The sequence below is a fragment of the Danaus plexippus genome, chromosome 5 (assembly GCF_018135715.1).
Source record: "Danaus plexippus chromosome 5, MEX_DaPlex, whole genome shotgun sequence".
Taxonomy (NCBI): Eukaryota; Metazoa; Arthropoda; class Insecta; order Lepidoptera; family Nymphalidae; genus Danaus; species Danaus plexippus.
This window is the reverse complement of record NC_083539.1, coordinates 4623020-4645969: the sequence shown is the minus strand read 5'-3', so window position 1 is coordinate 4645969 and position 22950 is coordinate 4623020. Positions and strand designations below refer to the sequence as shown.

The window sequence follows — 22950 nt, the reverse complement described above, 5'->3', positions numbered from 1 at the left end:
TTTTCTCTTAAAACCCAAATGAATCCAGAAAATTCAGCCACTTCGTTTGTTTTAGTTCCATTTTAGAAGGATAACTTTTATGCATTTTTGTATCATGATGCCCTTTAACGGAGTTGATTATCGCAAAAAGTAAAATGATTTATTCATAAAATGTAAGTAATTCCACGTCATAAATTAAGGAATTTCATATAATCTTCTCAACAAGATTATAAAAATAATTTTTATATATGATTAAAGCCGTCATTATCCACCGTAAGCCACACTCTTCTAGCTATATATTTAGGTAATGAGGTTTTCACCAACGATTTCTGAGCTTTCGTGTGGCTAACCCTCAGTTTCGTATAATTGGATTAAGATTGGATCGAATTACGATTTTTCTTCGTGGTTTTTGTTCCCAAACGACTTTTTGATGGGGGTATCAAATACGAGTTTTCGATACTTTATTCTCATTTCCTTAGAGAAGAAATTGGAAGGTGAAATACGAAAACTTTTTAGCACTTTTTATTTTCTTTATAATTTCCTCTTTGAAAAAATCTAAAAACTTTTAAGGTAAATTTTCATGTTTCATCTAAAGGATGGAAGGATTTAAGATATTACAACAAAATATAATGGAGGCTTATCTTTCAAAAGGGGTTGTTAGAAAGTTTTAAAGGTTAACGCTGTTACTTTACGAACCAAATTAAATTTAATTGTTATCTGAAATCTCGCTTTCAGGCTTCGTTAAAATTGAAATTTATTTTAAATTATTAAAAACCTCTTAACTAAAGTTAAATTACATCATTATTTTTTGATTATCAGCATGTTACCTCTGCTGACATTATTAAATGTCAAAAGTATTTTATATTAATAAACGAATAATAATTCTACTAATAAGAGTTAGCTTGAGTTTTGATTCGTTGAAAGAACTTGGCAGACACAATGCCAAGCTTAACCAACGTGGTACAGATTGAATTTCTAGATAAAATAGTTCCCTGAAGTAAGTTTACCTTATCTGGACTTTGAATATTGAGTTTTAACCCTAGCTTTCTCGCAAGCTTTTTGCTTTTACGTTATTACGTACCTTATGAAGTCATGCCAATATGAAAAGTGCACCACGTAGCGTGCAATTGTACCGTAGAGGTTGCATTTCATTTATTATGTCTGCCAGTAAACTCTTATGTATTATTTATTCACATTTCGTATGTACAAACCGCAAGAAAGCTTTGTAATATATTTTCTGAAAACATCATAATTTAGTGGTTTTAAAAACATGCAAGCCACTATGAAACTGGCGAGGCTATAAATTTTTCCCCTGTTTGAACATGAATTGCATGAATTTTTTATGTCAATTTTTACAACCAAACTAATTGATCTATTAGAGTATTCATATAAATAACAATATTTTTATTCTATAATTAACTACAGCTTTATATTATTAGACAAAGGCATAGATAGATGGAAAATATCACACATGTAAAAAGAATAGGATTATAAACAAAAATGTACTCACAAAATGTACATAGATGTATATTCTGTAGCATATATATTTTTATTCAAATGTCTGACAGGTAAGGGAACGAATCAAACAATTTTCGAACATAAATCTTGAACATGGGCAGCTGAGCTTTTAGCGCTCTTTCAGATGCGGTCTGCCGTGTATAGTATTGATATTCGCATGAGTATTCACAAAATGAAATATTGTATTGAATTCGTTGAATATTTCACTACAACACTCGTATTATACAAATGGTTGCTAAAAGCTGCTTTTGAATTTTGTAAATATGAATATTATGGTTCTGGATTCAAGGATTTCTTAAATACAAATACAAAAATGTTGACTATAATTTCACTATAGTTAATAATATATTTTCTTTTGGTATCATTTGATATTAGCTGAATAAATGTGATCCCAAACCAGCCATTACAATCTTGTCCATACTCGTATTTTATTTGTTTATTTGAAGCTAATAAATAGTATATTTTCTAGTTGAAATTTCACCTAAACAGCGCTTTTAAATATTGAGTTACCTTTATAAAATGTCATCAATACAACTTGTGTTATATTATTGTTTGAACACCTACTCTTTCCAATTACACCCACGTGATTGAGCAGCTATATCATATTTTATTTCCTTACACCCAAATAATCTTTCAATATTGGAAATCAATATTCGATAAATTAAAGCCATACAAATCTTGAAAGTGTTCTACATGAATATTATTTAAATATATGTACATTAATTTTCATTCTGTTTTGACAAAACTGAAATGTCAAAACAATTTACGGTGATGTTAGTAGAAAGGACATTCTATTATAATCCACGCATAATTGTTAAATAATGCTAAGAAATTTATGAGCAAAACTTCTAAAAAATAAAACTAGGCTCCGTTTTGATAATCTTTTTTTATAACACATTTTCATTTAAATGTGTACTAGCAAAAATCAATGATAAAATATGTCCATTAAATTATTACGAGTATCTAAGATAAAATTTGATGTTTGGTTAAATTTATAAACATTCCATTTAAATAGATAATTAATTAAATTCGATCCCGGATAGAATAAAATTTGTTTTAACGATATACCAATGGACCCATCAAAGCTCAAAACATGCTGTTTTCATAATAAAATACCAAACAAAAATTTAATTACACTGGATGCGGTATCGGTTACATAAAAATAATAGCATGCGGCGGCAAATTAATTACACTATCAATTAGCATAATAAATTGGATGTGTAAAGTAACCACCAACGAATAGGAATTAAATTAGTGGTATAACGTAACTCGATGAAATTATAATAAGCGCGTGTTTTTTTGATCCTCGCTTAAATTGTGGAAGGTATGGCGCCCCACGGATGACGCCAGATGTTATGTTTACTGGATGTGATTGTTTATTTTTATTTTTTCGTTCTCCCGTATTATTACAGATTTAAGGTTCATGTAGGCTCAAAGTTATATTCTGACACAAAAACTTGCAGGCAATTTCATCGATTAAGCGTTTGTAGTTTTAAAACGACCTAATCTATATCTATAAGTGAGAAGTCCAATCTGATATGCCGTTAATGTATGAATAATTTCTAGAAGATTTATATCCCTTCACTATCTCCGGGGTACTGGCCACGGGCTAAACTAATTAGGCCCCCTGCTCTCTGTCAATGTTGTGCACGCGGCTCAGTTTAATACGTGTGTCTCCATTAGCCACCCTCAGTTTAAACACCCTGTGTACACTGTCACTGACAATTCGCTAAAATTGATTTAGAGATGACGTGTGCTGTTTATGTATTGTTTGGTTTTATTTCTCTTTTTCAGCTATCATATTGGTATACTGTTGGCAATTTATTTACGTCTACACTTATTACAATGAAAATGTATGGAATAAATTTTAAAAAATCACTTTATTAAAATCATAAAGTTGCAAATAAATATTTCTTCTTTCAACTTAACAGACGCAATCAAGAGATTGATGATTATTATTGATTAGAGTATTTGATATTACTATGCAATGGAGTAAATTATGCAAGGTTCTCGTCATTTTTATACAATGGAAATTTATATAAAAGGACAGACAGCTTGTACTACGTAAACATCTAACCAATAAGATAACAATAGCACAATTATAGTAACATTTTTTTCTTATATTTTCTATTGCCTTATGTAAAAAAAACCTTGACCTTATATTTGAACTGGCGCATATATTTTTTGGTTTATTTAGTTTTTACATAATTCTCTACTATACTGAAGCTATTTTTAATTAGGCGAATATAGCATTCATTCATCATATTATACATTGTTTATTTTGTCAAGTAATAGTGTACGTTTATTTGTTATCGCTAAATATAAGTATGAGATAGTTTATCCCAGCTCCGCGTTCGCTTTTGAAGTGTAGTGTGACGTGACTGTCACCGACGCCGCCGGCCGTCACTGTCACCTCGGCCTCTGTGCGGGATAAATCACGTGCGATTATACCCTGGAATTTAAGAATTATTTTTAAATTCAAATATAAAATTCACGTATGGAATGAAAAATTCATAGTCACGAGCCGGATTCGAATCGAATGGTACACAGATTTATCGTTTTACATTTTAAGCTATTATGACATTAAAGTGGAGAATGTATTAACATAATACGTTCGTGTATTTTAGCGATATATTATTTAGTTTATTAAATATCGCAGTATATCACCAGTGGTATAATTGAATGCTACTTTATTAAGTTTTCACCATGAAGGTTGAATTTGTTTTCTTGTAAAACAATGATGTAATTGTGACTTCTTTTTGACAAGTTATTATTTAATTTATTAATAATACAACGGTGATATGGGCTTCAACTAAAAAGTAATGTGCAATCAATGTAAAAGAATCGAGAATCAAGATTATTTAAGCTGTAATAAAGTATTAGATATTACGCTTAAGTAAGATTAGTACTGATTAAGTGTGATTATGAGTAATTATTTGTAAAGTAGGCATCTATTAATACATACCTTAATAATGCGTTTCTTTGGATCAGTGTACGTATAATCCTTATCCCTTCTTATAAGCGGAATCCCTTTGTATAAAACTTTTCTGTCGATATTAATAAGTTGTTGATTCTCGTACCGACAACTAAGTCTTCAGCTTCCAACAAATGTACACACAACACCAAAAATAGTACAAATAATAAACTCTTCTCATTTTAGAGTGTTTACATTACAATAGATTACTTTTTGAAATTGAAATGTTATTTTACGCTTATTTTTCACTATCGGACACCGAACTCGTTGAACGAAGTACGAGTTGTTCAATGAATGCACTTAATATATGATGATTTTATAATCGAGTTTACTGTAACTATGAATAATTTTAATGTGATCACATAGCAATGTTTAAGATAATAAGAATCTTATTAAATGTGAGCAATCCACGAGAAGAGATACTGAACTGATGTAAGTATTCGCAAAGTAAAGGAAACATGATAAATAAACACGTTTGGCCTTGGTTCACGTTCATGTTTTTGTATGGATGACCTACAAGCATGTAGTCATCTAAATGACGCAATGATATGAATCGCTTTAATCCAGTTTTTTAGTTTAGCTCTTTTTCTATATCATAAAATAGGTTCATGTTATCTGGTCAAGTTTATTTGATGTACACTACTCATAGAGACAAGCAATTATAATAACTATACGGCAATATTATTGTGAAACTTTGAAGAAGATTATAATTAAAAATAAGTAGGAAGGGTGGTGTTTGGTAGATAAAAATACGGAAACAAATAGTTGATATCAATACACAGTAATATTGTAAAATGTTCCGTATTCGTATTTATAGATCATTAGTTTTACTTGTTAAATCACATCACGTCACAAAGATTAACTGCACTTATCTATTAGCTTCGTCGCATTGAATTTTAAACAGCTTACACTGGCCACATGCAAAGTAGAACATTTCATTAGAATATGGTTTATTATTATTTTATTATATAATAAGGTTTTGTTCACGAACGATTTACACACTAAATGTATTCAATCTAAAATTTGAATGTGGAACAATTTAGGTATTTTAAACATGCTTTTGTGGTGTTTACTAATAGGGATTTAATCGTTCTACTTTCCAGCACACCACGTTATGGTCAGACCCTCGTCACCTTGGGTGATATATTGGATTGGGCAAAACAGGAAATGTGGAATGAAGGGTTTAACTGGAAGCCGTTAAACAGATCCATTATCTATTTCATTAAATTAATGATAAACATAATCTTATTGCACGCAAAATTCCATGTGATAGCTTCGGTTTTTTGCTTTATGGTCTGTTACAAAGTTGAGTTTTGTTTTTCTTTGGTCACAACATGTTTAAATATTTTTTAATGCCCGAAGCTAATAAACTTGTATTTACAGGAACAAGAATAAATCTTTTGAAATTCAATGCTGAGAAGTTTTAAAATATGTAGGGAGCCTTAAGTGTCAGAACTGAAAGTGCATTAATATAAGCGCCGGCGGCGACATGCGACCACTACCGGAATGGATGGTACTTGTAAAATGCATATTATTCATGTTTATTTGAATGAAAACATTTGACACGAAAAGAATTCATTCCAGTAAATATATTTTTATAAATAAATTAATGCTGATATTATTTCATTTTTGTTATTGTGGTTTATTATATAAGAGCAATAAAAAAATCAAACAGGTAGCTGAATGTATAGAAAATATTTTAGGATATGTGTGGGTATATCATGTAGGTAGGGAGTCCGAAATCGCTGTAGATATTATTCCATTTAAAAATATTGGTCGTTCTCATTGATCAAAACGTTAGATCGCCATTCACCATAGTGATTTATATCTCGATCAATGGGATCTCATCATTTATACCTACAATACCTGGGAACTTGTGCTCGCAGCGAAAAGAAATGGATGGCTTGAGAAACTATTGAATAGAAATGCACCATGTCTGAGAAATACCATTAAAGGTACTGATATTTATGAACCACTGAATGTGCAAGAGATTTAGTATTATATGAGTTAGATTATATAACAAACTATTACTTGCACACAATTTTTTTCATAGGAATTGATATCCTATTTGATATTTTTATGATAAAAATATATTTAATACTTATTAGTAACGGATATTATATATTTTCCTTTTATATTTCTACGAAGTAAATAAATGTTGAAATTGCTCAAAAAAGGCGTAAATATATTGTCACGACATCTTAACATATGTTATTATGAATGTGAGCAAATAGTATAACATGAATTTGATAGTGTGGATTGTTTTGACGCTAAATAATGTTATTTTAAGATATTAACATTTATAAGTGTCGCTAATAAGTGCTGCCATTAATTTTATTATCTGCAGAAGTGTTAATTTAAGAGTCATAGTCTTAAAACATTCCATTGAATAATGAGCTAAAGGAATGAAGACATAAATTTCAACAACAAAACGGTGCGAGAATTTAAAGTGAGTGGACTTTCATGACGACTAGTGTTTAACTACCGTATTGTCTGTTTTTATGCTAACCCTATGAATGTCTTTACTAAGAAATTCACTGGCCTTTGTATTGTAATAATGATGATTCAAAATAGTTATCGTGTTTATAGTACAAAGAATGTTATCGTTTTAGTTTCAATTTAAGAGTGATGCGTACTAAGCATTGTATTTGAAACAGATCAGGGAGTGTAAATGTCATAATAAATTCCGAGTTTCGCATATCTCTGGTGCTTTTAGCTTGATGTTATTCCAGACTTCGCCACGTCATTCTCTTTGATCTTCAGACTTTTTGCTGAACACTTGTTTAATGTGACGACAAATAACTCAAGCGCAAATGGCTTTTTTGATTTTATCACTATTGCGACGTGTTTTAGGGCTTTGTATTTCATCATTAGTGAGATCATGTGATTGCAGGATGTTTAAAAGAGATATGAAGTACTTTTGTCAAGCTGTAGCACTTTCATTTTTATTTTCGTTTTTTTTAATTCCTTTTTCATTCTGTAATTATAATTTCTAACATACATATATGTACATGTGCTTGTTGTAAAAATAGTAGATTGTGTACTTTAAACATTTTTCAAATTGAGGGTTTTTCCATAATTTTTCTTGTCATGTAAGCCATTCCCGTTTTATAAAAAAAAAATATTAAATTAAATTTATGGCTGACAACTTAAGTTCGCTTAAGTCGATAATGTTTTTTGTTTTTAAATTTATGTGATGAACGACACTTTATAATATCATTCAAATGTTGGGAATATGTTCATGATTTTATATAATACACATAATACTTTTTACCTCAATCTTGTATAGTAACTTTACATCTGTCTTCAGAAATTACTCTGATTATAGCTATCTTATATCTTAAAGTATAATATTTTATCACCTTAAAAGGGTAACAAAGGTTACAACAATGAAAAGATAGTTTCATATAGAAACTTGTACTTTAAACAAATGTGATCTACATCAAAAATCTTACCAAATACTGTATAAGTTTGACACGATTTTGTATCAAATACATATTTTAAAATGGCACGGTTTATGTGTCTTTACTAGTATTAAAGTGTAATAAAAACTAAATTCCATATCCGAGCGTTCTCCATCAATTAAACTACTAACTAGGCCTAATAAAAATTAAAGTTCTTCATGTATCACTGCACTTATAATTGACTCAAGCGGGTCTGTCAGCTAAACCAAACGAATCATATCAATTCTCAGTACAGTAAACCTCTCTATATGTATGTTATACTTGGGTCTTAATAGTATAGATATAAAGAATATAATCCAATAATATATTAATCTGTCACTGTGGCCGGCATACGAGCGAATTGATATTTCCTTTTTCCGACGAATACATAGTTAATTGCATTTCCGGGGAACCCTCATTGTTTGAGTGCTGGGCGATATGCATTAGCGTGGAATTATAGAATTACTATACAAATGAACTTTATATTGTATAAATATTTACGTATTTAGAAATAAATAGCTACATTTGTATTGAAAATCATGATGACATTTACATTTCTGATGTAGTCTCTATAACAGTGATAAATGTAAAAATAATCAATCATTTTTAGAACAACAAAAAAAAATGCGAATATCATCTTTCTTACAATGGAACCGTAATAAAAAGGGTTCAGCGACATTGAGTGACGCACTTAATCTTTTTGCTTGACACAGTGTCGCGTAGAGTGCTTTGTTTTTCATGTGAGAAAAGGTTTTTTGCAGCTCGAAAACGCCGTGGCTGGTTTATTAATTAAAGTGTTCTTATCTACAATGTTTCGTATTTATTTTGATTAATACCTTAACTATTTTTTGTCTGTTAATTTGTAAAACGTATGACAACTGTTTATATTTAGCTCTCGTTATATAGATTTACAATTAATTTATTTTAACTGATGACATCAAATGCATTGTAATAATTTGTATTACATTGTTTTGATACGATTAAAGGAAATTATAGTAAGTAAAGCAAAAAAATATTAATTGTATAAAATGAATTGTTAAGAGTTTAATTAAACGAAATGTACATAAAAAATGTTTACATTTTTTCTTTGCTGTCGTTAGTCTTAAAATAAAGTAGAGCATCCCTTAACTGTGATATTTCAAGACAGATATTAAAGTGCGCTTTCGTATCTTTTCGGATCACTTTTATGTACTTTCCTTGGTGACAAATTAAAGTAGGTCACCCAGAAAATATTTTCATAAAACATCGTATTGAATTTTTTAAATAATTAATTTACTCTTAAAATATGTTAATGTTGGGAATAATTTCTAGCAAATGATTTATTTACATCAGGAATTGATTTTTAAAATGATTGTAAATTATAAAGCTTATGCATGTTTGAGAGCTTTAAAGAGAAAATCCTCAGCGAGATTTCTTTTTATTTATGTGGTCACACCGAGGAGAACGGTTGTCCGTTTTACTATGATATTAAAACAATATATGTGTGTAGTTAAACTCAATAACTGTACAAAAAAAAATGTTACAGACAATGAATTAATCATGACCTTTAGCCTTTTAAATTTACTTAGGAGTGGTATATTGAAAATTAATTAACTATTTTTATGATATTATTTAATTTAGTATCAGTTTTTCGATATTTAAACATCCACTAATATTAAAACTTATCTACTTTATTCTTTATTCCAAATTTTCTGTGTACTTAATTTCAAAATGCATGTTATTTTAACTGGGCTTATTATTTTTATAACAACGTTAAAATACGACAACCTGAAACAACAATAAAGATTATTATTTATAGCGTTGCGTGATGAGGTTTATGTGGAAAAACTAATTTTATTTTCATTAAAGCAACGTGTTAGCGATACAGGGCAACAGTAAATTATAATGTTAATTATAAAAATGTAGTATTGTTTTTATTTTAATGTTACAAAACTGTAATAAAAATCAATAAGCGCGAACCCATTCATGTGTAACTTCCATTAGCGATAATCCTATATTAAGTTGAAATGATTGTTTAGATTGAAAATTTAATTACGATTTCCATGGAATATCAATTGTGTTTTTATATTTCTGTTTCTTATGAAATAATGAAGTAGAATTGAAGCCGATTTATGGAAAACCTTAGAAATGTTTTTTGTTTCGTATATGTAATGCATGAAAATGTATTAGGATACCAAAAATACTTGTGTTACTACACTACATTCAGACATACATGAATCTATGTTTACTAGGCGATAGAGGCCTGGAAATTTGTTTCTTTCGTTACCATCCTCATATTAAAATAAACAGATTTTCAAATATATTTTAGTCTGAATATGTAACAGAAAAATAGTTTTTGTTTAGGTAAAATGTTTATTTTCATTTATAAGTGAATTTAAGGAAACCGTTAGTGAAAAGGAATAAGTAATGACAGAAGAAAAATGTCATAACACGGATAGTTTTATTGTAACTAGCATAATGTCATTTATTTATAGGGCTTCATATAATTAGGTGCAAACATATAATAACAATACATACCTCTGATACTAAGCCGTTTCGGTTATATTACGAATTAATCTGCTATTGTGAAAGGATTAAGGTTTTGTAAACAGTATTACAATAAAGAACACGCGAAGCGTTGATATGTTTGCAGTGACTATCAAAGGATTAAAGTTCATAAACTTTTCATGGAAATAACGTTTTTAATCAAATGTAACAAAGGTTATATTACCGTGATATATTTTTTTGGCGTGTATCAATAGTTCGTGAACAGACATTGCGTGTCTGTCAGCCGTAGTGACACGTAAACCGGGTATTTTTAACTAAAATAATAATGGGATAGATACTTTATTTTAAACATTTACATTTAGTACTTGCTTATTAGTTATTTCGAAAACACGACAGGCTACACACTATACTAAACTATGTTATGAATATTATGATAAACCGAAGGCTATTTGTTGAATCATAATGGTATTAAAGCAAGTAGGTATTTATCAAATCTCTAGAGTAGGTATTTCTTATCTGACTCGTAGGCGACACACTATGTAGTGTTTTTCTACATTATAGAAGTGCTTGAAACGCGTTAGTGTCAGGTGTATAATATGTACACCCTAAGTCACTTATTTAACAAGCAGTCCATATGCAACTAAAACTTACTACCCTCTAAGCAAAGAAACACCATTAAAACTCACGTGGGACCACGGAACCCTACTCCCTAGAGGAGTCTGGTTCCGCTGCATTTTTATTTTACCACTAATTGGTGCATTTCGGGGGTAAAAGCGAAACCCCATGAGTCCCTGGGGTATGTGCGATACACAGCTTTTTCAATGTCATTTTATTTGTACGTAATAAACGTGGCTTTTGAGTAGATAAGTTAATTTGCTCTGAAGGGAGGATTTATTATTTGTTTCAAACTGGATAATACTTATCACCTTCAAATTCATTATATCAAATGATAAATGTCTGAGAAATAATACAATTTATTGTATCATCTTTACACAAAGGAAACCTAATCGTTTCTTTCATTCTTACAAAATAAATTAAAGAAAAAGACCCCAAATCTATTATATAAAAAAATAGAATTGTTAAAAAGCAGAAATCTTAACAATGGCTATACATTTCATATAAACCCAATATCACTAAAAGCAATCTCTTTTTAAATCCGTACTGATTAAAAAAATCAGCGAACTGAATATACAACAATAGACGAACCTTAATATTATCGGATCATCCTTACCCATTGCAACTTCCATCGAATTTCACGCACCCTTTGTAATAATATGTGCATAAGGCTCTTATCTACCCTTCAGAGGCTCGATCCCGATAAAAGGCCTTACTATATCATATTGGCACTTTTAGTGGATAGTAATATTTTCCACTTCTCAAAGGATAATGGTACTGCTTTGGAGTTCTCTTTTGATTGATTTTTCTTACGTTATAAAAGCGTAGTGTGAAAGACGCTTGCATTATTGATAATTTTGATATTGCTTTGATATAAACATTTCAAAGAGGTGTATTTATCAAACATTTTTTACCCATTTTGGTTAGGAATCAGTTATATTTAAATCAGTGTCAGTTGTTTAATTGCTGACTTGTACTAAACAAAACAATGACTCGCTTATTTTGCCCTGCCCTTTTGAGGTCACTGAGGTGCGGTCCCGACGATGATCAAAACGAGGACAGGTCTGTCTATATTAAGTCCGTCATACATCAACCCTAATTTAATTTAATGAACAACACGTGATATTCCTACAAATTTTCCTTTGTAATAATTTCTAAATGTTCGTTTTGCAAAAATTTCCAAATGTCTTGATTTTAGATTTAAGATTGATAACGCTTGAGCGCTTGAGCTGCTTGAGCAGGGATATATGTGGTTTGAAAAATATTTAAAGCGATAAACTTGACAATATTGGACGAGAATTTGTTCATAGATGATATTGACTAATTTCTTACATATTTTATGTGGTAAAATACATATTTCTCCGTCTCGTCTTTTAATTATTAAACTATATGTGAATTTAATGTGTATTAAGTATTACTTTTAATTAATAATATATTCCTAAGATTAATCGTACTGTTTTTCGCTCAACATCAGCTAGTTCGGGTTGATTTAGTGCTTAACAAAGCTAACACGGTTTTATAAGCGTTGAGATAAGAAGTGTGTGTAAGATTAATTGCTTCAAAAACAGATTACATTTCACGAAGGTACTTAAGTAAATAAATTTCGTATCTATCATTAATCTCTTGAATTTATTGGATAGTAGTAGTTTGTTAAACATTCACTTTTCTGTGAGGGCGGAGAAATATTTATTGCCTTTGAGATAAAAGATACATAAGTGTCACTTCGTTAACGTTGTTTTTTTTTTTGGTAATCTTAAATTTTTTATACATTTATACTTTTATCTGAAATGATAATGTTGAGTGAAATAATAGTGGCTTTCTCCACAGTGTAATTTGTGTTATTTACGGGTGATTTTATACGTTCGTGAAGCTGTTTCTATCATGGTCCGGTAAAATAATACGCTGTGACTGAACATTTAATGTAGGTCATGCAGATGATTTCGGCTTTCGTATTTTCTTCGTATTCTCACTGCTATTGCTACAAAGAGAATTGTAATCCTCAGTCGCTTTGTTTATTAAGTAATTGTAAATTCCTAGGGTCGTAAAGTTTGCTAACTTCATGATACCATGATAGAAAATTCTGATCGTAAAAATATTATTGACAATAACACAGACATTATTTTATTATTGACATTAACACTTTTTTAATTTGTTCATAATAAATGTATATAAATAGTAATAATAGGTAATTGTTAATTATTTTCAAATAAATTCATAGCTTAAGTTTTTGATATGCGTCCACATATTAAAAAACGTAATAATTTCACCTATTAAGTAATCTATGTCAGTATGAAAAATTTTTTATATTTGGCAAAATAAAAAGAGCAATATTCAAGATAAGATAAGATAAATAAAAATAAAAGAACCAGGAGCGGATACCTGAGATGCATCAGATTTGATTTGTAGTGATCTGTAGTGTACTCCTATAAAGTAACAGGTTTTTACCGCACTCGGGGGAAATTTCCTGATCCTGGAAGAATAACATTGTTTCGTCGATGCAATTCTGTTTGCACGTTTGTATTCTATATAAAATGTGTTATTTGACCAGTGGGTATTGTGTTAAAAGGATGTGTAAAACTACCTGTACTACTACTAACTTAGTTGTAAATTTTTCTATTTTAAACTCATGACTTTGTTTTTTTTAAGCCATTCCGTTATTTTTTCTCATTTTGAAGGTATGAGATATAAAATTATATTAAATTTATAATGTTTAAAATTTTATGTCATATTTCTTATGTATGTGTTCATATGTGTTGGTCAGAGTTAATTTATGTTCAGAACTGAAAGCGGTATAGTACAACAAGATCAATCTTTATTTTCTTAAAAAACCTTAAATAGAACGTTAAGTTGGAAACTAAACTATTTATGTATGTAATAACTATTGTTATATCGTAAGTTCAACCATCAACTACAGATGATACTGCCGATAGAAAGCATTAGAATTCAATGAATAGTAGAAACTCATACCAATTCATGTCAAACTCGAGTTTGGATTCATACGTTATAAATGTAAAATCAAAAGTCAATATCAATAAATAAGATATGTCCATATGTATTTTATTTTGTGACCTAAGTATCACCGCGGGGGTTAAGTTGTAATTTATACATTTTCCGGTCTTCATTCAATCTAGCAACTGATGTTATCACCGCATGAGGCACTGGGTAAGTGAATTATATCTGTGTATTGTATGTAAGAAAATATTGATTCCCTATTATTATTTCATATACCATTGTTATATTGATAGTTATTTAGATATATTTAAACTTTTATTTTAATTTATATCCCACTTCCACTTATTTAACTCTATTTTGAATGAGTGTCTATTGGTTTTGTCATAATACATTTTTGTTACTAAAATTATTAGTATGATTCAAGTTTTGATCGTTTTAGAATATAACAAAAATAAAGTTAGGTATATGTTATAAAGTGTGGCAAAATTCATATTGTATCAGAACTTAATAATATTTCGTATAAAATATAATATTCCTCGTTCAAAGTTCAACATATTCCATTTTACTTGTAAGTTTTCAAGTCTATCAAGAATTCAAGTCGCAAACGGCTCGTCTTTACGTCGGTTCGTTGGTTCGCACTACACTAAAATTTTCGTGGACTGCGATGTTATTACGTGAGGTGCCGTTCATAGGGATGGATTCAACTAGGAAGGCAATTTCCCGTTTATGACGTGCCAGCATTATGGGCGTTGTGGCTGTGATTTTTAAGATTAGAATGTTGATTAGATAATAATCACGGGATTTAAAAGACATGGAAGTTTTTATGCATGTATCATCATAAAGTTAATGAGATATTTCTGATTCTAATTAATTAGCTTGTTTCTATAAAAATACCGATTTTAATGGTATGGTTAATAAAGCTCTCTTTTTAAATCTTCAAAGATTTGTAAGTAAAAAGCATATAGTTTGATATTATAATATAAAAGAACATCAATTAACTTAGATAAATAAGTTCAAATTTAAATAAATTTATGGAATATTAATTATCATTTATCATGTCAGTTATAGAATATATCATTTCAGTTATCATAAGTCACTGGACGGAGACAAAAAGGAGGTTTCATTAGGTTAAAAATTGTTTTTGATTCTGCTTTTCTTTTTCTTTGTTAAGCCACACCGATTGTTAAGATTTAAAATGCATCGTTCTTTAGGTACATTTTAGTATTCCTTAGAGCAAGATAACACAATTCAATTTCAATCCAATCCCAACGTAAAAGTAGGAAGGTAACCAGAAAAGACTTTTCTCCCCTATACCTTCGTCTCTAAATTTCGACGAAATGTGCATTTTGACGGTGTCTGTGATCAAATTAAGGAGCCAATTTAGAGAACGGTTCCTTACTTCCCTTGGTTTGTCAGATTTCACAATTGGATGAGTCTCTTTGTATCTCATATCTGCGTTCATCTTCATTCGGATGTCATAAGGAAACATTTATTTTGTAAGATCCGAAGTTGGAACAAGTTATTAATACTGCGTCTAACGATGCAAATTCGTAGAAAACATTACATTTATTTTCTGTTGTATTGTCTATAAAGATTTAAACAAATTAAATTAAAAGATTAAGATATAAATAAAAGATTACAAACAACACGTACATAAAGGAAAAAAATTTTTTATAAGTTTTGTTAAAAAAACTTTTTTTGGTAGATCAACAAAACTCACTTATTGCGTGATAAATAGTTGAGAAAAAGGCAAAAAGTCTATCACTTCTCATTGAGAACATAACGTGAAGTTATTAGTTTTCATATTCCGACCCCTTGTTATTATTTGCCAGGTGTCTTAACAAACACCGCTTGTTGCCACAGCCTTATATTAAACGGAAAGTAAAGAGCCGAGGTTGTTATGAACAGCATGCATTATGCTAAAATATTAATATGTATAATAACGAAACTATGCAACGTATAAAAGTTACGTGTATGACGATGAATTGCTAGGATTGCACAGAAAAACTGTATTTTAAATTATTGAATCGTTATGACTTTAAGGTCATTCTATACTTTTGTTGACTAAATCTTCTTAATTATCAATACAATAATATTTACTTAAAGGCTCATCAATAATATAAACAAACATTTATCATAATATAACAGTATTGCCTAATCCTGGTGTTCATATTTAATACAGACGAGCTCAACATTTACACAAAAAATAATAAACCGATTTAAATAGCAATGATTTAATTTCATAGTGCAAGCTATGTAGGTATAGTTGTCAATTTACGTCGCATTAACATACAGAATGCTTTTACATTTATTTTGTATTTATTCTATGATAAAATTGTTTTTATCTCCCAAAAGAACTCGTAAAATTGATCTCGAATGCCAAGTCATTTCATATCCATATAAAGTTCTCTAACAATATAAACAAGTGATTGACCCATATATTTTTTGTGAAAGAAAATATCTTATAACTTGGATATATTGATAGCCGTGTCAGCCAAACTTTGAATTCAGTGTTTTTCGACCTTTTCCTCTATCTCTGAACCCTCACGTAACTCCAGATTCAGTTAAACAAATAATCGAACAAAGGGGAATATTCAGACTATTCACAATAAGAAAATAAGCGTAGGTATAGAGCAGATTTATTTTTTAAATTAATGAAGTAAAAGTATAGATAAAACATTTCTGCAATTATGTATAAATACGTGTTTCTACAAATGATCATTGTAAATTCTATGTGAACCATGTAATTATTTAGTCATCACTTCATCGCTGAGGTTTTAAATTCAAAACATTGTAACATATGTGAAGTATACGACCAGGTTTAAGCATCTTTTCTATAATTCCTCCTACGCATTCATTACGATTACCACATTACCAGATACAATAAGTAACAATAAGAAGATCTACAATGAACTCTATGTGAATTGTGGCTATGTAAGCTCGGATACATAAATCAGGTGAAAGCTTTGAGACATTTGTTTCTAATGTGGATAAGGTGAAGCGATATATCTATTCTATACTATGCTTGAATTTGCTTTAGATAATTTCAGTTCTTAGACTATTTGAGTATGAAGACTGTTATTGTAATATGTACATACGTCTATTAGTAATAAAGTTCCATAAATATATTTATTAGGTTTGACGTAAAGGAGTATAGTACCACAAACTGATAATAAATTACATTTTTAATTTACCTTGCATAGCGGATACAGTAACAAAAATGTAATGTCCAATGTTTTGGCAATAACGTCGGAACAATAAAATGGCAAATTAGCTATAAATTCCGACCTTCTGTATGCCCCACCTGCGCCGCGGTCACGGTCCAGATCGTAACTCAACAGAATTGCACCCTGTCGTATCCCTCAACAAATCCACTGGTTAATGCCCCAAAATTCATTTGTTTTAATGTTGTTACATCTTCTTTATTAGTTGACGGATATGTGGATCATATTATCATTCGACCTGAGACAAATATCAAAATTTATTATAATGTATATTAGATTTACATACTACTAAAGTCAAATGAAGCAAGAAAAGAAATGAAAACTAAGAATATTGATTATTTTTTAAGATAGAATATCGATATTTATTTTGTAAACAAGTTATTGGTTTTTACACATATACTTTAAAGTTTCAATATTCCTAAGCATCCCAAAGGGTGTCTGGAAATTCAGGCAGCTTTATAGCTTATAGCCGAAGTGTGCACGTGTTAAAACTGCTCGTATATTAGAGCTTTAAAATTTTGCACTCAAAATGGTATAACTTTTAAAAATAGCGCTCTGAAGTAACATAATCTTTGAATGATATTTGTAACAAAATTTGATTAGGTTTTACTAAAAAGCGAAGAGACATTCACTAAAACTGCATATATTATAAATTTTTGTTGTGGCCTCTATACTATAATAATTAAATGTTATATGTACATGTATTAATAAAAAAATTATTTGTTAAATATATACAGCGTAGTTTTTTTTTTGTCAAAATTAGATAATATTTCTAAATAGATTGACACAGAAAACTTTATTTAAACCGATCATATTTAAAACTGTAATATTTACGGAATGATTACATCATAACCGTAAGATCTAGATGCTAGAAACGAGGTACGATAGCAATAGTTTCTGATGAATAATATATCAGTCTAAAACTGGTAGCACGTTTCACTTACGTAATTTAAAAATTCTATTTACTTCATAATATTTAAATATGGTAGTGCTTCATATTAGTTTTAATAATTTTAATTCTAATAATATTTCACACATATTAATTAGGATAATATTGGTACCAAAAATTTAATTGCTTAAGATATACCAGAATATTTCAAATATGTATTACAGTAGAGTACTCTGTGTGCGAGCGTTGTGCGTGAGGGTTTAATTAAGTTTATCGCATTTAATAAGGCTATATTTGTGGGCGTCTGTATTTTCCTTATCCTACATAATCACAGAACCTAACTACTAGTTATGTTTTCTAATTTACTAATCTTACTCATTATGTAATAATTATCAGGGTTCATAAGCATATTTCATTGAAATTTTAAGCACCCTTTATCTCGTATAAGCCTGACAAGGTGTAAAATTCTATCAAGGCGGATCTATTTAATTCTTGCAATCCATATAAAATTATTACTGGAACTATAAAAGTAACATTAAATTGCAGTTTCGACACCCCAGGCTACCAGGGCTGAAGATAGAATGTTATTTATGACGTAGATAGAGGACCAGAAGTTGTTCGGTTTCCTATTATCCTTAATAAGTATGGATTAGTTAAGGTGGAGGTTTTGAGAGCGAATCATAAATTATGTGAAGACGGCCTTTTATAATGGGTCCTTGATTATCTCTTTTATGAAGTTTTGCTTGTGTGCTCTGATAAGTGTGGTTTACGACGTTTGAAGAAGTTAATTGGAACCCAGATATCTTTAATGCTCTAAGCAGTTCTATAAATGGTTTATTGTGTGCTTTATCAAATTAAGTGCTTTGAAACGTAGAGTCCTTTATAACCCTGATAGACTATTAATTATTCTGAGGAAATGGATTGCATAAAAATATTTACAATTTAAGAGGTTTATCCACCTCTAAATGCAGATTGCAAAGTTTGATATTATTTTAATGTAATTAACATTTTTAATTTTTTTGAATTCTTTACGTATCACAATGCAATCTATTTCATTGTATTCTGTAAAATGTAATAGTGCAGAAAGGATTTTCTTAATATGTCGTGTGCATGGGTTCGTGAAATATCCAAGTTCCTAATTTGATAAGACTGTAATCCAATTTTCTCTTGCTGTCAAGAAAAGGACAAATTTCGTAATTTCATACCTTTCTATTTTAGCTTCAGTGACTTTCTTATTCGTTAACAATAACTAGATATAGATGAAATATAAAATTAAAAGATCTTTATACTTTATTTAGACTTTTGTCTCTAGTTCTACGATTACTTTTGTCTCTAGTTCACTACATCTCATGGTGTATGTATGTAAAGATAATGCTTAAATTACTTATATAATGAAAAGTTTATATAGCTACTGTATTATCAAAACAATTGTAGATTTTAATTCTTTTCAGCAATAAAAAGAGAATATGATATGGGTTTTCATTGTTTATTTCGCTAGACATCATAATTTTTATTGACTAAGAAATTCAAATTCATTACGATCAATAAAATGCAGTCCCTACATCCGATTGTCAGTTCGTATTAAGCGTGTAAAAATAAATGGTACACTGAATAGGGGAAGTCACGAAGTAAGAAAATTTTCCTCATTCATTTCCTTAATTGGCTCCTTATAATAAGCTTTTGCAAAGGAGCATTCCTTTAATACTTTTGAAAGCAGTTCACAAGATACCGCTGTGCTAATTGAATTGGGCACATTAGATTTAAATGCTTGCTTTAGAAGCAATTAGGAATCAGGTGTGACATTTCACAATACTGTCGTTCCCTACACATTGATATAAAAATAGCATTGTGATCATTGTAATGCTGTTGACAATAATTTGTATAGTGCATATATACTTCTAAAGATATATACTCGTACATTGTTATATTGCCTTTTAGTTTAAACTTTTGATTTGGTAAAAAATATTTTTAGGATTTATCCATTATTGTATCTGAATAAAATGCTCTTGCGTCATAAGCACCTCACAGTGGTATTTGTAATTTATGACTCCCCGCATGTTCCCAGCCGCTATAACCGTTATCAAAGCAATATGTCAAATACATCCGCCAAGGGAAACCGCGTCCACGTCACCTGCAGATATTTGTCAAAACTCAAATAAACAAAGTTACTTGGGCGGTTGAATAATAAGATATTTAGTTATTTTGAACCCTATTGGCTATCCTATAGGATCTAATCATATTCATACACAAATTGTATATATTGTTTTTGAATACTCTACGAATATTGTGCCGATATGTTTTAGGCTGTCAAATATGGTCGCTCGGGACGACGGAAGTGGTCAGATTTATAGCCAAACTTTAATTTTTAAACAAACTTATCTTTGAAAATCTCATGCGGTATAAGATACGTAAAAATATTATATATTGAAGCAATTGTAGTTCTCCATATATAAATACGCGTATATTAAAGTCACATTAAATATAGCATGATAGGGATTGACATTTGCGATTGTTCATGTATTTAATATAATTATTATATTAATCGAATGCACCTCAAACCGCAATTGGATCACGTAGTAAGTTCATTTCCTAGTATCCTCGTAGCGCTTCCAAGTACTACCTGGCCCCGAGGGTGTCAGGGTAATTTACGACCCGAGATAACGAGGGCTCGCAGTCTTATCGACTTCCCTTGTTCTTTTTTCTACGGTCTCTAGTGCCTTTTTTCACTAGCAAATCGACTATTACAAGGAGCGTTATCGACCAAAGACAATCACTAGAGCTAGAGAGAGCTCGCAGTTCGTTTATAGACACTGTTGTGTGAATTTGCGGTTTATTTTTATTATACCGACTGTGGATAGAATTGTCTAGGTAAATTCTAAAGTATTTTTAACAAGAAAATTTTATTTAAATTTCATTTCAAACATCAAATTTTTACTATTCTTTAAATAAGCATTTTCTGTTTTATTCTTTATGGTACTTTATAGAAATGGCAACCATCAAAGTTTTGGTAAAGTTTCGTGCATCCATGAATTAATTTTGTTGAAAAGGCTTCAGGTTTAATGTAGATATCATATTTCCCGGGTGTCACGTTCCTTTAGACATTGAGTACACCTGTCGACGCCATTTTATAGCTCTTTTCTGAAATGCAAGCTCGTGCTTCATTCGATTTATAAGATGAATTACTTGGAGGCTTCTTATTGGAATCTCAAAGTGGTTGATTTTTTTTTGTATTTTTTGTCTTAAAGTATATTGTAACATAAAACAATTACATATACGTACAATGAATACAGATTGTGAAATTACACGATAGTCATAACTTTGTAAGTAACACTTTCTTGACATAAAGAAATTGTATGGGAAGAAATGAAATAAAAAGTCCTTTACTCACAAAGAAAAATATATTTTAGGTAACAACAAACATTTTCATTCATATTTGGAGGCGCCAAACAGTTCCCGCGTCTGAAGAATAGCGTCATTTCCTGAAACCATTTCTTTGCTTCCGTTCAAACATTATTGTAACTCACAGCTATTATTTACTTAACCATTGCTTTTAGCGTAGGTCTCTCTCTATTAATGGCGTCGAATGTTTTAAAGTAAATGATAGGCTATAAATAACTTCCACAAACAAGCGGTCAAAATGACACACCATCAATCAGAATACCTGTAATCAATGGTATTCAATTTACGCTGCAGGTAGAATGGGATAGGTTTAATCCCATTGAAATTCAAAAGATCGTGTTTTAAATGTGAGATGAAATTTGTCCCCTTAGGATATAATTTAGACGTTTTGCCATAAAACAGCAGCTGGCTGGCGTGGCAGTACTTATTATATTGAGATCGCGCTGAGATTACTAAGAAAAGATATTTGATAAACAGAACAGTTATCAATATGCCAGCGGCGTGATTGGTTTGGCAATATAAATTTTGTTATTCTGGACTCTGTTTTATATTAAGCAATTGTTATATTGCGCCATCAAGCGGTGAAATTAAAAACATAAATTTAAAGAAAGTCTAGGAAAAGTGTTTCGGTCGTGTCATTTATAGTTATGATTTATTTATTGTTCTTATGCAATCGTCGAAACGAAAACTTTAAACCAAAAAGCGAGCAAACTTTATTTCCATTGACATTATAGTCAACTTGATAAGTATATACATTACACATTTTACAATATACCCAGGAACAAGTGTTAATAAATTTGTAAAATTATGAACGACTTTCTGAAAAACAATTAGAAATGTAACATTACAAAAATAAAATATTAAGAGGACATTTACATTTTGTCATCATTGTTAAGTCAAAGTAATCAAAACATCGGGTGGAAAAATATATATCACCAATTTACTCGAAATCTATCTGAATGTAGTGTTTTCTTTTCTCTTTTGTTTGAGCTTTAACAAAGAAGCTTAGAGGAAAATCACGCCAGAAAGCAATGATAGTAAATCTATAGACAGTAGTGTACCGTAAAATAAAATATGTTTGCTGTGTAAGTAAATATAATATTTTTTCCACACAAAATTAAGACTTTGATGTTAAGGGTCTAATATACGTTTTTCTTAAATATTTACTGGTATCGCTATAAATAAAGCAGCTCTACATAAAACGAGTATGTACGCTATGTAGCACGGGTCTTAAAGTACTACTGTTTTACTTCCCACATCAACTATAAAATGTTTATGTCTGGAACACCCTTAAGCAGGTACTAGTATCAGGAAATTGCTGTTTTACGTAAGCATATTTCGAGCCAACTTTTGCGAAATCGGGTTTACATCAAATCCCGAGTGAAGGGTGACCATTTATCATTTGGGCTGCGCGCCAAAAATGGTTTTCATAAAAATGTATTAAAACTTTCCTTCCCGCTACGTATTTTC

At 30.1% G+C, this 22950-nt stretch overlaps 1 long non-coding RNA gene across 1 annotated transcript; it reads left to right on the top strand.

Moving 5' to 3' along the window:
- Positions 1 to 3891: 3891 nt before the first annotated feature.
- Positions 3892 to 6444, top strand: LOC133320388 (uncharacterized). The gene is made up of 3 exons (XR_009753763.1): positions 3892 to 4039; positions 5575 to 5776; positions 5855 to 6444. It is a non-coding gene; the product is annotated as an uncharacterized LOC133320388 (long non-coding RNA).
- Positions 6445 to 22950: the final 16506 nt, after the last annotated feature.